Here is a 17,830-nt window from a genome sequence, read left to right as displayed (position 1 = left end):
CCAGCACAAAGAAAAAAAACGATTTAAAAAAAAAGCCCATTAGCCTGGGATCGAACCCGGTCTGAAGAACAAAACGGAAACCATACATACGGATTACCCAATCGGTATGGCAGCACAAGGCTTTTACGGAAGGCTGTAAAGAACCCGAATGCCCCAAGCACCGATATTTCCGAGCGAATATGCTGTACAGCACTCTTGCAAGGTTATCCCAACCCGCGCATTAATGGGGAGGACAATAACCAGGATCCCAGGCCTGTAATACGGTTACGCCACGCACAGCTCGCCGAGATTGTGGATGACAAAAAATAGAGGTCTATTTGGGCGTCTTGGGTCACTTGGGGACTCGCCATGCGCACGGGCGCATCTCTTTTATTGTGTACATGACATCAAATTAGCGAAGAAAAAAGACGCTGTTTTGGTATCATGTGAATAGCATAAAATAAATAGAAATAAAGACGTAAGGGGGGAGAATATTGACATATTCATATTAGAATATTGACAAAATCCGCAATATTGTCTACGCTGACTAAGTAAAGCTGTATTTTACTTTAAAGGGGCAGCAACATAGTACTGCGCATGTCTGGAGTCAGTGATTATTGTAGGCTTTTAAGTGTCTACAAACAGTTGAACTTTTTAAAAGCTGTCAATACCTTATTAAATAATATGCAATATTATATTGAAAACTATGTTAATTGACAGTTTGTGGTCATTTTTTTTTGTTTTGTTTAAAGTCTCCCACATGTACCAAAAGCTCATAAGTCAGTATTAGAATTTCACTGAAGTTCATTGTGTCAGGGCTCTAGAGCTATTGCACATCTCTTAAACATGACACTCCCCCTTTAAAGGAAAGTAAAAAAAAAAAATCAAAATTGTTGGTGGGGGTCTCTGCTGTGTTTGTTTTCTTTTTAGTTTTGTTCTATTATTATTATTATTTTCTTTTTTAGAGGGGGAGTGGAATTCAGCTAAAAATAGCCAAGGGTCAATTCAAGCAACTAGTACAAAAGATGTTTTTTTGCAGTCCTTTATTCAATATATTCAAGGTTATCATGCAATTCTGTAGTTTGACTGCATATATATATTTTTTTTCTTTCTTTTCATTACAAGTTCTATATGTGTAAGTGGTGACCATAGCTATGATTACTATTATTTAGAATAATTTTTTACCTACTAAAAGAAAACAACTTGACTGCAAAACACTTACTGTAGGGCACTCGATATTAGGCATTACTTTCATGTGGATGTAAGGTTGAAATGTCAAAACCTTCATTAACCCGTGAACTACGCTTTAGCGTATTACACTTTGTTGTGATCTGATTCTATTGTTCTTTTTTGTGTTTTACTAACTATTACCGTTTAACTATCACACTTTGTTTCACGGGTTAATGAAAACCACTCTAATTACTTACAGTAATTCTTTTTTAATATTATTATTTACTTATATAATTTAGATGAGCAATACATATTTCTTCTTAGCCTTGTAGAGCTCATCTCGTTCCTCATAAATAACAAACAAACTGAAGTTTGTTCTTATTTGGTGCAAAGGAATCTACATTAGTTTTCTAATCAGATAATTGTTTTTTTTAACACTCACCTGTTATTTCAACAGCTCTTACTTGAGTTTGCTTGTCTCAGAAATAGACCTTGCTTAATAAACAAATATATCTTACAAACTTATTTAATAATAGGTAACAACTGCAATATTGTATGAAAAGAGTGCCCCTCCCTTCCCCTGCTATTGTTGACATTATGCTCAATAAACTGTTACCTCTCCCCTCTCCACCAGTTAAGCATTCTATGTATGCTTCCCTGTACAAAATGCGCCCCTTCAAATAGAACATTAAAGTTCACATACTTGTTTACTTCCTCAAACTCTTTGCTTTGTGTTTTTTGTTAACTTCCTAGGAACAAATTGAATACATATAATCAATAAATCCAGCAAGCTTATTTTGCAAACTCACTTTTTTTTATTATTTTTGCGCAAAACCTATCAGGATTAGGGGGGTCAAGCACAAAAAAAGAAAACGAATAAAAAAAAAAGCCCATTGGCCTGGGATCGAACCCGGTCTGAAGAACAAAACGGAAACCATACATACGGATTACCCAATCGGTATGGCAGCACAAGGCTTTTACGGAAGGCTGTAAAGAACCCGAAGGCCCCAAGCACCGATATTTCCGAGCGAATATGCTGTACAACACTCTTGCAAGGTTATCCCAACCCGCGCATTAATGGGGAGGACAATAACCAGGATCCCAGGCCTGTAATACGGTTACGCCACGCACAGCTCGCCGAGATTGTGGATGACAAAAAATAGAGGTCTATTTGGGCGTCTTGGTCCCTTGGGGACTCGCCATGCGCACGGGCGCATCTCTTTAATTGTGTACAGGACATCAAATTTGCGAAGAAAAAAGACGCTGTTTGTATATCATGTGAAAAGCATAAAATAAATAGAAATAAAGACGTAAGGGGGGAGAATATTGACATATTCATATTAGAATATTGACAAAATCCGCAATATTGTCTACGCTGACTAAGTAAAGCTGTATTTTACTTTAAAGGGGCAGCAACATAGTACTGCGCATGTCTGGAGTCAGTGCTTATTGTAGGCTTTTAAGTGTCAACAAACAGTTGAACTTTTTAAAAGCTGTCAATACCTTATTAAATAATATGCAATATTATATTGAAAACTATGTTAATTGACAGTTTGTGGTCATTTTTTTTGTTTTGTTAAAAGTCTCCCACATGTACCAAAAGCTCATAAGTCAGTATTAGAATTTCACTGAAGTTCATTGTGTCAGGGCTCTAGAGCTATTGCACATCTCTTAAACATGACACTCCCCCTTTAAATGAAAGTAAAAAAAAAATCAAAATTGTTGGTGGGGGTCTCTGCTGTGTTTGTTTTCTTAATAGTTTTGTTCTATTATTATTATTATTTTCTTTTTTAGAGGGGGAGGGGAATTCAGCTAAAAATAACCAAGGGTCAATTCAAGCAACTAGTACAAAAGATGTTTTTTTGCAGTCCTTTATTCAATATATTCAAGGTTATCATGCAATTCTGTTGTTTGACTGCATATATATATATTTTTTTTCTTTCTTTTCATTACAAGTTCTATATGTGTAAGTGGTGACCATAGCTATGATTACTATTATTTAGAATAATTTTGTACCTACTAAAAGAAAACAACTTGACTGCAAAACACTTACTGTAGGGCACTCGATATTAGGCATTACTTTCATGTGGATGTAAGGTTGAAATGTCAAAACCTTCATTAACCCGTGAACTACGCTTTAGCGTATTACACTTTGTTGTGATCTGATTCTATTGTTCTTTTTTGTGTTTTACTAACTATTACCGTTTAACTATCACACTTTGTTTCACGGGTTAATGAAAACCACTCTAATTACTTACAGTAGTTCTTTTTTAATATTATCATTTACTTGTATAATTTAGATGAGCAATACATATTTCTTTATGGCTTTGTATAGATCATCTCGTTCCTCATAAATAACAAACAAAATGAAGTTTGTTCTTATTTTGGTGCAAAGGAATCTACAGTAGTTTTCTAATCAGATAATTGTTTTTCTTTTAACACTCACCTGTTATTTCAACAGCCTTACTTGAGTTTGCTTGTCTCAGAAATAGACCTTGCTTAATAAACAAAGACATGTTACAAACTTATTTAATAATAGGTAACAACTGCAATATTGTATGAAGAGAGTGCCCCTCTCTTCCCCCTGCTATTGTTGAAATTATGCTCAATAAACTTTTACCTCTTCCCTCTCCACCAGTTAAGCATTCTATGTATGCTTCCCTGTACAAAATGCACCCCTTCAAATACAACATTAAAGTTCACATACTTGTTTACTTCCTCAAACTCTTTGCTTTGTGTTTTTTGTTAACTTCCTAGGAACAAATTGAATACATATAATCAATAAATCTAGCAAGCTTATTTTGCAAACTCACTTTTTTTTTATTATTTTTGCGCAAAACCTATCAGGATTAAGGGGGTCCAGCACAAAGAAAAAAAACGAATTAAAAAAAAAAGCCCATTGGCCTGGGATCGAACCCAGTCTGAAGAACAAAACGGAAACCATACATACGGATTACCCAATCGGTATGGCAGCACAAGGCTTTTACGGAAGGCTGTAAAGAACCCGAAGGCCCCAAGCACCGATATTTCCGAGCGAATATGCTGTACAACACTCTTGCAAGGTTATCCCAACCCGCGCATTAATGGGGAGGACAATAACCAGGATCCCAGGCCTGTAATACGGTTACGCCACGCACAGCTCGCCGAGATTGTGGATGACAAAAAATAGAGGTCTATTTGGGCGTCTTGGGTCCCTTGGGGACTCGCCATGCGCACGGGCGCATCTGTTTTATTGTGTACATGACATCAAATTAGCGAAGAAAAAAACGCTGTTTTGGTATCATGTGAAAATCATAAAATAAATAGAAATAAAGACGTAAGGGGGGAGAATATTGACATCTTCATATTAGAATATTGACAAAATCCGCAATTTTGTCTACGCTGACTAAGTAAAGCTGTATTTTACTTTAAAGGGGCAGCAACATAGTACTGCGCATGTCTGGAGTCAGTGATTATTGTAGGATTTTAAGTGTCAACAAACAGTTGAACTTTTTAAAAGCTGTCAATACCTTATTAAATAATATGCAATATTATATTGAAAACTATGTTAATTGACAGTTTGTGGTCATTTTTTTTGTTTTGTTTAAAGTCTCCCACATGTACCAAAAGCTCATAAGTCAGTGTTAGAATTTCACTGAAGTTCATTGTGTCAGGGCTCTAGAGCTATTGCAAATCTCTTAAACATGACACTGCCCCTTTAAAGGAAAGTAAAAAAAATCAAAATTGTTGGTGGAGGTCTCTGTTGTGTTTGTTTTCTTTTTAGTTTTGTTCTATTATGATTATTATTTTCCTTTTTAGAGGGGGAGGGGACTTCAGCTAAAAATAGCCAAGGGTCAATTCAAGCAACTAGTACAAAAGATGTTTTTTTGCAGTCCTTTATTCAATATATTCAAGGTTATCATGCAATTCTGTTGTTTGACTGCATATATATATTTTTTCTTTCTTTTCATTACAAGTGCTATATGTGTAAGTGGTGACCATAGCTATGATTACTATTATTTAGAATAATTTTTTACCTACTAAAAGAAAACAACTTGACTGCAAAACACTTACTGTAGGGCACTCGATATTAGGCATTACTTTCATGTGGATGTAAGGTTGAAATGTCAAAACCTTCATTAACCCGTGAACTACGCTTTAGCGTACTACACTTTGTTGTGATCTGATTCTATTGTTCTTTTTTGTGTTTTACTAACTATTACCGTTTAACTATCACACTTTGTTTCACGGGTTAATGAAAACCACTCTAATTACTTACAGTAATTCTTTTTTAATATTATTATTTACTTGTATAATTTAGATGAGCAATACATATTTCTTCTTGGCCTTGTAGAGCTAATCTCGTTCCTCATAAATAACAAACAAAATGAAGTTTGTTCTTACTTGGAGCAAAGGAATCTACATTAGTTTTCTAATCAGATAATTGTTTTTTTAACACTCACCTGTTATTTTAACAGCTCTTACTTGAGTTTGCTTGTCTCAGAAATAGACCTTGCTTAATAAACAAAGACATGTTACAAACTTATTTAATAATAGGTAACAACTGCAATATTGTATGAAGAGAGTGCCCCTCTCTTCCCCCTGCTATTGTTGAAATTATGCTCAATAAACTTTTACCTCTTCCCTCTCCACCAGTTAAGCATTCTATGTATGCTTCCCTGTACAAAATGCACCCCTTCAAATACAACATTAAAGTTCACATACTTGTTTACTTCCTCAAACTCTTTGCTTTGTGTTTTTTGTTAACTTCCTAGGAACAAATTGAATACATATAATCAATAAATCTAGCAAGCTTATTTTGCAAACTCACTTTTTTTTTATTATTTTTGCGCAAAACCTATCAGGATTAAGGGGGTCAAGCACAAAGAAAAAAAACGAATTAAAAAAAAAAGCCCATTGGCCTGGGATCGAACCCAGTCTGAAGAACAAAACGGAAACCATACATACGGATTACCCAATCGGTATGGCAGCACAAGGCTTTTACGGAAGGCTGTAAAGAACCCGAAGGCCCCAAGCACCGATATTTCCGAGCGAATATGCTGTACAACACTCTTGCAAGGTTATCCCAACCCGCGCATTAATGGGGAGGACAATAACCAGGATCCCAGGCCTGTAATACGGTTACGCCACGCACAGCTCGCCGAGATTGTGGATGACAAAAAATAGAGGTCTATTTGGGCGTCTTGGGTCCCTTGGGGACTCGCCATGCGCACGGGCGCATCTGTTTTATTGTGTACATGACATCAAATTAGCGAAGAAAAAAACGCTGTTTTGGTATCATGTGAAAATCATAAAATAAATAGAAATAAAGACGTAAGGGGGGAGAATATTGACATCTTCATATTAGAATATTGACAAAATCCGCAATTTTGTCTACGCTGACTAAGTAAAGCTGTATTTTACTTTAAAGGGGCAGCAACATAGTACTGCGCATGTCTGGAGTCAGTGATTATTGTAGGATTTTAAGTGTCTACAAACAGTTGAACTTTTTAAAAGCTGTCAATACCTTATTAAATAATATGCAATATTATATTGAAAACTATGTTAATTGACAGTTTGTGGTCATTTTTTTGTTTTGTTTAAACTCTCCCACATGTACCAAAAGCTCATAAGTCAGTATTAGAATTTCACTGAAGTTCATTGTGTCAGGGCTCTAGAGCTATTGCAATTCTCTTAAACATGACACTCCCCCTTTGTTTTATTTTTATTGAAAACTATGTTAATTGACAGTTTGTGGTCATTTTTTTTGTTTTGTTTAAAGTCTCCCACATGTACCAAAAGCTCATAAGTCAGTATTAGAATTTCACTGAAGTTCATTGTGTCAGGGCTCTAGAGCTATTGCAAATCTTTTGTCTACGCTGTCTACTTACAGTAATTCTTTTTTAATATTATTATTTACTTGTATAATTTAGATGAGCAAAACATATTTCTTCTTGGCCTTGTAGAGCTCATCTCGTTCCTCATAAATAACAAACAAAATGAAGTTTGTTCTTATTTGGTGCAAAGGAATCTACATTAGTTTTCTAATCAGATAATTGTTGTTTTTTTAACACTCACCTGTTATTTCAACAGCTCTTACTTGAGTTTGCTTGTCTCCGAAATAAACCTTGCTTAATAAACAAATATATCTTACAAACTTATTTAATAATAGGTAACAACTGCAATATTGTATGAAGAGAGTGCCCCTCTCTTCCCCTTGCTATTGTTGAAATTATGCTCAATAAACTTTTACCTCTTCCCTCTCCACCAGTTAAGCATTCTATGTATGCTTCCCTGTACAAAATGCACCCCTTCAAATAGAACATTAAAGTTCACATACTTGTTTACTTCCTCAAACTCTTTGCTTTGTGTTTTTTGTTAACTTCCTAGGAACAAATTGAATACATATTTTCAATAAATCTAGCAAGCTTATTTTGCAAACTCATTTTTTTTTATTATTTTTGCGCAAAACCTATCAGGATTAAGGGGGTCCAGCACAAAGAAAAAAAACGATTTAAAAAAAAAGCCCATTAGCCTGGGATCGAACCCGGTCTGAAGAACAAAACGGAAACCATACATACGGATTACCCAATCGGTATGGCAGCACAAGGCTTTTACGGAAGGCTGTAAAGAACCCGAATGCCCCAAGCACCGATATTTCCGAGCGAATATGCTGTACAGCACTCTTGCAAGGTTATCCCAACCCGCGCATTAATGGGGAGGACAATAACCAGGATCCCAGGCCTGTAATACGGTTACGCCACGCACAGCTCGCCGAGATTGTGGATGACAAAAAATAGAGGTCTATTTGGGCGTCTTGGGTCACTTGGGGACTCGCCATGCGCACGGGCGCATCTCTTTTATTGTGTACATGACATCAAATTAGCGAAGAAAAAAGACGCTGTTTTGGTATCATGTGAATAGCATAAAATAAATAGAAATAAAGACGTAAGGGGGGAGAATATTGACATATTCATATTAGAATATTGACAAAATCCGCAATATTGTCTACGCTGACTAAGTAAAGCTGTATTTTACTTTAAAGGGGCAGCAACATAGTACTGCGCATGTCTGGAGTCAGTGATTATTGTAGGCTTTTAAGTGTCTACAAACAGTTGAACTTTTTAAAAGCTGTCAATACCTTATTAAATAATATGCAATATTATATTGAAAACTATGTTAATTGACAGTTTGTGGTCATTTTTTTTTTGTTTTGTTTAAAGTCTCCCACATGTACCAAAAGCTCATAAGTCAGTATTAGAATTTCACTGAAGTTCATTGTGTCAGGGCTCTAGAGCTATTGCACATCTCTTAAACATGACACTCCCCCTTTAAAGGAAAGTAAAAAAAAAAAATCAAAATTGTTGGTGGGGGTCTCTGCTGTGTTTGTTTTCTTTTTAGTTTTGTTCTATTATTATTATTATTTTCTTTTTTAGAGGGGGAGGGGAATTCAGCTAAAAATAGCCAAGGGTCAATTCAAGCAACTAGTACAAAAGATGTTTTTTTGCAGTCCTTTATTCAATATATTCAAGGTTATCATGCAATTCTGTAGTTTGACTGCATATATATATTTTTTTTCTTTCTTTTCATTACAAGTTCTATATGTGTAAGTGGTGACCATAGCTATGATTACTATTATTTAGAATAATTTTTTACCTACTAAAAGAAAACAACTTGACTGCAAAACACTTACTGTAGGGCACTCGATATTAGGCATTACTTTCATGTGGATGTAAGGTTGAAATGTCAAAACCTTCATTAACCCGTGAACTACGCTTTAGCGTATTACACTTTGTTGTGATCTGATTCTATTGTTCTTTTTTGTGTTTTACTAACTATTACCGTTTAACTATCACACTTTGTTTCACGGGTTAATGAAAACCACTCTAATTACTTACAGTAATTCTTTTTTAATATTATTATTTACTTATATAATTTAGATGAGCAATACATATTTCTTCTTAGCCTTGTAGAGCTCATCTCGTTCCTCATAAATAACAAACAAAATGAAGTTTGTTCTTATTTGGTGCAAAGGAATCTACATTAGTTTTCTAATCAGATAATTGTTTTTTTTAACACTCACCTGTTATTTCAACAGCATTTACTTGAGTTTGCTTGTCTCAGAAATAGACCTTGCTTAATAAACAAATATATCTTACAAACTTATTTAATAATAGGTAACAACTGCAATATTGTATGAAAAGAGTGCCCCTCCCTTCCCCTGCTATTGTTGACATTATGCTCAATAAACTGTTACCACTCCCCTCTCCACCAGTTAAGCATTCTATGTATGCTTCCCTGTACAAAATGCGCCCCTTCAAATAGAACATTAAAGTTCACATACTTGTTTACTTCCTCAAACTCTTTGCTTTGTGTTTTTTGTTAACTTCCTAGGAACAAATTGAATACATATAATCAATAAATCCAGCAAGCTTATTTTGCAAACTCACTTTTTTTTATTATTTTTGCGCAAAACCTATCAGGATTAGGGGGGTCAAGCACAAAGAAAGAAAACGAATAAAAAAAAAAGCCCATTGGCCTGGGATCGAACCCGGTCTGAAGAACAAAACGGAAACCATACATACGGATTACCCAATCGGTATGGCAGCACAAGGCTTTTACGGAAGGCTGTAAAGAACCCGAAGGCCCCAAGCACCGATATTTCCGAGCGAATATGCTGTACAACACTCTTGCAAGGTTATCCCAACCCGCGCATTAATGGGGAGGACAATAACCAGGATCCCAGGCCTGTAATACGGTTACGCCACGCACAGCTCGCCGAGATTGTGGATGACAAAAAATAGAGGTCTATTTGGGCGTCTTGGGTCCCTTGGGGACTCGCCATGCGCACGGGCGCATCTCTTTAATTGTGTACATGACATCAAATTTGCGAAGAAAAAAGACGCTGTTTTGATATCATGTGAAAAGCATAAAATAAATAGAAATAAAGACGTAAGGGGGGAGAATATTGACATATTCATATTAGAATATTGACAAAATCCGCAATATTGTCTACGCTGACTAAGTAAAGCTGTATTTTACTTTAAAGGGGCAGCAACATAGTACTGCGCATGTCTGGAGTCAGTGCTTATTGTAGGCTTTTAAGTGTCAACAAACAGTTGAACTTTTTAAAAGCTGTCAATACCTTATTAAATAATATGCAATATTATATTGAAAACTATGTTAATTGACAGTTTGTGGTCATTTTTTTTGTTTTGTTAAAAGTCTCCCACATGTACCAAAAGCTCATAAGTCAGTGTTAGAATTTCACTGAAGTTCATTGTGTCAGGGCTCTAGAGCTATTGCAAATCTCTTAAACATGACACTGCCCCTTTAAAGGAAAGTAAAAAAAATCAAAATTGTTGGTGGAGGTCTCTGTTGTGTTTGTTTTCTTTTTAGTTTTGTTCTATTATGATTATTATTTTCCTTTTTAGAGGGGGAGGGGAATTCAGCTAAAAATAGCCAAGGGTCAATTCAAGCAACTAGTACAAAAGATGTTTTTTTGCAGTCCTTTATTCAATATATTCAAGGTTATCATGCAATTCTGTTGTTTGACTGCATATATATATATTTTTTTTCTTTCTTTTCATTACAAGTTCTATATGTGTAAGTGGTGACCATAGCTATGATTACTATTATTTAGAATAATTTTGTACCTACTAAAAGAAAACAACTTGACTGCAAAACACTTACTGTAGGGCACTCGATATTAGGCATTACTTTCATGTGGATGTAAGGTTGAAATGTCAAAACCTTCATTAACCCGTGAACTACGCTTTAGCGTACTACACTTTGTTGTGATCTGATTCTATTGTTCTTTTTTGTGTTTTACTAACTATTACCGTTTAACTATCACACTTTGTTTCACGGGTTAATGAAAACCACTCTAATTACTTACAGTAATTCTTTTTTAATATTATTATTTACTTGTATAATTTAGATGAGCAATACATATTTCTTCTTGGCCTTGTAGAGCTCATCTCGTTCCTCATAAATAACAAACAAAATAAAGTTTGTTCTTATTTGGAGCAAAGGAATCTACATTAGTTTTCTAATCAGATAATTGTTTTTTTAACACTCACCTGTTATTTTAACAGCTCTTACTTGAGTTTGCTTGTCTCAGAAATAGACCTTGCTTAATAAACAAAGACATGTTACAAACTTATTTAATAATAGGTAACAACTGCAATATTGTATGAAGAGAGTGCCCCTCTCTTCCCCCTGCTATTGTTGAAATTATGCTCAATAAACTTTTACCTCTTCCCTCTCCACCAGTTAAGCATTCTATGTATGCTTCCCTGTACAAAATGCACCCCTTCAAATAGAACATTAAACTTCACATACTTGTTTACTTCATCAAACTCTTTGCTTTGTGTTTTTTGTTAACTTCCTATGAACAAATTGAATACATATAATCAATAAATCCAGCAAGCTTGTTTTGCAAACTCACTTTTTTTTTTTTATTTTTGCGCAAAACCTATCAGGATTAGGGGGGTCAAGCACAAAGAAAGAAAACGAATAAAAAAAACGCCCATTGGCCTGGGATCGAACCCGGTCTGAAGAACAAAACGGAAACCATACATACGGATTACCCAATCGGTATGGCAGCACAAGGCTTTTACGGAAGGCTGTGAAGAACCCGAAGGCCCCAAGCACCGATATTTCCGAGCGAATATGCTGTACAACACTCTTGCAAGGTTATCCCAACCCGCGCATTAATGGGGAGGACAATAACCAGGATCCCAGGCCTGTAATACGGTTACGCCACGCACAGCTCGCCGAGATTGTGGATGACAAAAAATAGAGGTCTATTTGGGCGTCTTGGGTCCCTTGGGGACTCGCCATGCGCACGTGCGCATCTCTTTAATTGTGTACATGACATCAAATTTGCGAAGAAAAAAGACGCTGTTTTGGTATCATGTGAAAAGCATAAAATAAATAGAAATAAAGACGTAAGGGGGGAGAATGTTGACATATTCATATTAGAATATTGACAAAATCCGCAATATTGTCTACGCTGACTAAGTAAAGCTGTATTTTACTTTAAAGGGGCAGCAACATAGTACTGCGCATGTCTGGAGTCAGTGCTTATTGTAGGCTTTTAAGTGTCAACAAACAGTTGAACTTTTTAAAAGCTGTCAATACCTTATTAAATAATATGCAATATTATATTGAAAACTATGTTAATTGACAGTTTGTGGTCATTTTTTTTGTTTTGTTAAAAGTCTCCCACATGTACCAAAAGCTCATAAGTCAGTATTAGAATTTCACTGAAGTTCATTGTGTCAGGGCTCTAGAGCTATTGCAAATCTCTTAAACATGACACTCCCCCTTTAAAGGAAAGTAAAAAAAAATCAAAATTGTTGGTAGAGGTCTCTGTTGTGTTTGTTTCCTTTTTAGTTTTGTTCTATTATGATTATTATTTTCCTTTTTAGAGGGGGAGGGGAATTCAGCTAAAAATAGCCAAGGGTCAATTCAAGCAACTAGTACAAAAGATGTTTTTTTGCAGTCCTTTATTCAATATATTCAAGGTTATCATGCAATTCTGTTGTTTGACTGCATATATATATTTTTTCTTTCTTTTCATTACAAGTGCTATATGTGTAAGTGGTGACCATAGCTATGATTACTATTATTTAGAATAATTTTGTACCTACTAAAAGAAAACAACTTGACTGCAAAACACTTACTGTAGGGCACTCGATATTAGGCATTACTTTCATGTGGATGTAAGGTTGAAATGTCAAAACCTTCATTAACCCGTGAACTACGCTTTAGCGTACTACACTTTGTTGTGATCTGATTCTATTGTTCTTTTTTGTGTTTTACTAACTATTACCGTTTAACTATCACACTTTGTTTCACGGGTTAATGAAAACCACTCTAATTACTTACAGTAATTCTTTTTTAATATTATTATTTACTTGTATAATTTAGATGAGCAATACATATTTCTTTATGGCTTTGTATAGATCATCTCGTTCCTCATAAATAACAAACAAAATGAAGTTTGTTCTTATTTTGGTGCAAAGGAATCTACAGTAGTTTTCTAATCAGATAATTGTTTTTCTTTTAACACTCACCTGTTATTTCAACAGCCTTACTTGAGTTTGCTTGTCTCAGAAATAGACCTTGCTTAATAAACAAAGACATGTTACAAACTTATTTAATAATAGGTAACAACTGCAATATTGTATGAAGAGAGTGCCCCTCTCTTCCCCCTGCTATTGTTGAAATTATGCTCAATAAACTTTTACCTCTTCCCTCTCCACCAGTTAAGCATTCTATGTATGCTTCCCTGTACAAAATGCACCCCTTCAAATAGAACATTAAACTTCACATACTTGTTTACTTCCTCAAACTCTTTGCTTTGTGTTTTTTGTTAACTTCCTAGGAACAAATTGAATACATATAATCAATAAATCTAGCAAGCTTATTTTGCAAACTCACTTTTTTTTTATTATTTTTGCGCAAAACCTATCAGGATTGAGGGGGTCCAGCACAAAGAAAAAAAACGAATTAAAAAAAAAAGCCCATTGGCCTGGGATCGAACCCAGTCTGAAGAACAAAACGGAAACCATACATACGGATTACCCAATCGGTATGGCAGCACAAGGCTTTTACGGAAGGCTGTAAAGAACCCGAAGGCCCCAAGCACCGATATTTCCGAGCGAATATGCTGTACAACACTCTTGCAAGGTTATCCCAACCCGCGCATTAATGGGAAGGACAATAACCAGGATCCCAGGCCTGTAATACGGTTACGCCACGCACAGCTCGCCGAGATTGTGGATGACAAAAAATAGAGGTCTATTTGGGCGTCTTGGGTCCCTTGGGGACTCGCCATGCGCACGGGCGCATCTCTTTAATTGTGTACATGACATCAAATTTGCGAAGAAAAAAGACGCTGTTTTGGTATCATGTGAAAAGCATAAAATAAATAGAAATAAAGACGTAAGGGGGGAGAATATTGACATCTTCATATTAGAATATTGACAAAATCCGCAATTTTGTCTACGCTGACTAAGTAAAGCTGTATTTTACTTTAAAGGGGCAGCAACATAGTACTGCGCATGTCTGGAGTCAGTGATTATTGTAGGCTTTTAAGTGTCAACAAACAGTTGAACTTTTTAAAAGCTGTCAATACCTTATTAAATAATATGCAATATTATATTGAAAACTATGTTAATTGACAGTTTGTGGTCATTTTTTTTGTTTTGTTAAAAGTCTCCCACATGTACCAAAAGCTCATAAGTCAGTATTAGAATTTCACTGAAGTTCATTGTGTCATGGCTCTAGAGCTATTGCACATCTCTTAAACATGACACTCCCCCTTTAAAGGAAAGTAAAAAAAATCAAAATTGTTGATGGGGGTCTCTGCTGTGTTTGTTTTCTTTTTAGTTTTGTTCTATTATTATTATTATTATTTTCTTTTTTAGAGGGGGAGGGGAATTCAGCTAAAAATAGCCAAGGGTCAATTCAAGCAACTAGTACAAAAGATGTTTTTTGCAGTCCTTTATTCAATATATTCAAGGTTATCATGCAATTCTGTTGTTTGACTGCACATATATATATTTTTTTTCTTTCTTTTCATTACAAGTTCTATATGTGTAAGTGGTGACCATAGCTATGATTACTATTATTTAGAATAATTTTGTACCTACTAAAAGAAAACAACTTGACTGCAAAACACTTACTGTAGGGCACTCGATATTAGGCATTACTTTCATGTGGATGTAAGGTTGAAATGTCAAAACCTTCATTAACCCGTGAACTACGCTTTAGCGTACTACACTTTGTTGTGATCTGATTCTATTGTTCTTTTTTGTGTTTTACTAACTATTACCGTTTAACTATCACACTTTGTTTCACGGGTTAATGAAAACCACTCTAATTACTTACAGTAATTCTTTTTTAATATTATTATTTACTTGTATAATTTAGATGAGCAATACATATTTCTTCTTGGCCTTGTAGAGCTCATCTCGTTCCTCATAAATAACAAACAAAATGAAGTTTGTTCTTATTTGGAGCAAAGGAATCTACATTAGTTTTCTAATCAGATAATTGTTTTTTTAACACTCACCTGTTATTTTAACAGCTCTTACTTGAGTGTGCTTGTCTCAGAAATAGACCTTGCTTAATAAACAAAGACATGTTACAAACTTATTTAATAATAGGTAACAACTGCAATATTGTATGAAGAGAGTGCCCCTCTCTTCCCCCTGCTATTGTTGAAATTATGCTCAATAAACTTTTACCTCTTCCCTCTCCACCAGTTAAGCATTCTATGTATGCTTCCCTGTACAAAATGCACCCCTTCAAATAGAACATTAAACTTCACATACTTGTTTACTTCATCAAACTCTTTGCTTTGTGTTTTTTGTTAACTTCCTATGAACAAATTGAATACATATAATCAATAAATCCAGCAAGCTTATTTTGCAAACTCACTTTTTTTTATTATTTTTGCGCAAAACCTATCAGGATTAGGGGGGTCAAGCACAAAGAAAGAAAACGAATAAAAAAAACGCCCATTGGCCTGGGATCGAACCCGGTCTGAAGAACAAAACGGAAACCATACATACGGATTACCCAATCGGTATGGCAGCACAAGGCTTTTACGGAAGGCTGTGAAGAACCCGAAGGCCCCAAGCACCGATATTTCCGAGCGAATATGCTGTACAACACTCTTGCAAGGTTATCCCAACCCGCGCATTAATGGGGAGGACAATAACCAGGATCCCAGGCCTGTAATACGGTTACGCCACGCACAGCTCGCCGAGATTGTGGATGACAAAAAATAGAGGTCTATTTGGGCGTCTTGGGTCCCTTGGGGACTCGCCATGCGCACGTGCGCATCTCTTTAATTGTGTACATGACATCAAATTTGCGAAGAAAAAAGACGCTGTTTTGGTATCATGTGAAAAGCATAAAATAAATAGAAATAAAGACGTAAGGGGGGAGAATATTGACATATTCATATTAGAATATTGACAAAATCCGCAATATTGTCTACGCTGACTAAGTAAAGCTGTATTTTACTTTAAAGGGGCAGCAACATAGTACTGCGCATGTCTGGAGTCAGTGATTATTGTAGGCTTTTAAGTGTCAACAAACAGTTGAACTTTTTAAAAGCTGTCAATACCTTATTAAATAATATGCAATATTATATTGAAAACTATGTTAATTGACAGTTTGTGGTCATTTTTTTTGTTTTGTTAAAAGTCTCCCACATGTACCAAAAGCTCATAAGTCAGTATTAGAATTTCACTGAAGTTCATTGTGTCATGGCTCTAGAGCTATTGCACATCTCTTAAACATGACACTCCCCCTTTAAAGGAAAGTAAAAAAAATCAAAATTGTTGATGGGGGTCTCTGCTGTGTTTGTTTTATTTTTAGTTTTGTTCTATTATTATTATTATTATTTTCTTTTTTAGAGGGGGAGGGGAATTCAGCTAAAAATAGCCAAGGGTCAATTCAAGCAACTAGTACAAAAGATGTTTTTTGCAGTCCTTTATTCAATATATTCAAGGTTATCATGCAATTCTGTTGTTTGACTGCACACATATATATTTTTTTTCTTTCTTTTCATTACAAGTTCTATATGTGTAAGTGGTGACCATAGCTATGATTACTATTATTTAGAATAATTTTGTACCTACTAAAAGAAAACAACTTGACTGCAAAACACTTACTGTAGGGCACTCGATATTAGGCATTACTTTCATGTGGATGTAAGGTTGAAATGTCAAAACCTTCATTAACCCGTGAACTACGCTTTAGCGTACTACACTTTGTTGTGATCTGATTCTATTGTTCTTTTTTGTGTTTTACTAACTATTACCGTTTAACTATCACACTTTGTTTCACGGGTTAATGAAAACCACTCTAATTACTTACAGTAATTCTTTTTTAATATTATTATTTACTTGTATAATTTAGATGAGCAATACATATTTCTTCTTGGCCTTGTAGAGCTCATCTCGTTCCTCATAAATAACAAACAAAATGAAGTTTGTTCTTATTTGGAGCAAAGGAATCTACATTAGTTTTCTAATCAGATAATTGTTTTTTTAACACTCACCTGTTATTTTAACAGCTCTTACTTGAGTGTGCTTGTCTCAGAAATAGACCTTGCTTAATAAACAAAGACATGTTACAAACTTATTTAATAATAGGTAACAACTGCAATATTGTATGAAGAGAGTGCCCCTCTCTTCCCCCTGCTATTGTTGAAATTATGCTCAATAAACTTTTACCTCTTCCCTCTCCACCAGTTAAGCATTCTATGTATGCTTCCCTGTACAAAATGCACCCCTTCAAATAGAACATTAAACTTCACATACTTGTTTACTTCATCAAACTCTTTGCTTTGTGTTTTTTGTTAACTTCCTATGAACAAATTGAATACATATAATCAATAAATCCAGCAAGCTTATTTTGCAAACTCACTTTTTTTTATTATTTTTGCGCAAAACCTATCAGGATTAGGGGGGTCAAGCACAAAGAAAGAAAACGAATAAAAAAAACGCCCATTGGCCTGGGATCGAACCCGGTCTGAAGAACAAAACGGAAACCATACATACGGATTACCCAATCGGTATGGCAGCACAAGGCTTTTACGGAAGGCTGTGAAGAACCCGAAGGCCCCAAGCACCGATATTTCCGAGCGAATATGCTGTACAACACTCTTGCAAGG

This window comes from Nematostella vectensis, chromosome 2 (assembly GCF_932526225.1).
Source record: "Nematostella vectensis chromosome 2, jaNemVect1.1, whole genome shotgun sequence".
In the NCBI taxonomy this organism is placed as follows: domain Eukaryota; kingdom Metazoa; phylum Cnidaria; class Anthozoa; order Actiniaria; family Edwardsiidae; genus Nematostella; species Nematostella vectensis.
The sequence above is the reverse complement of the archived record's forward strand: the minus strand, read 5'-3'. Positions refer to the sequence as shown.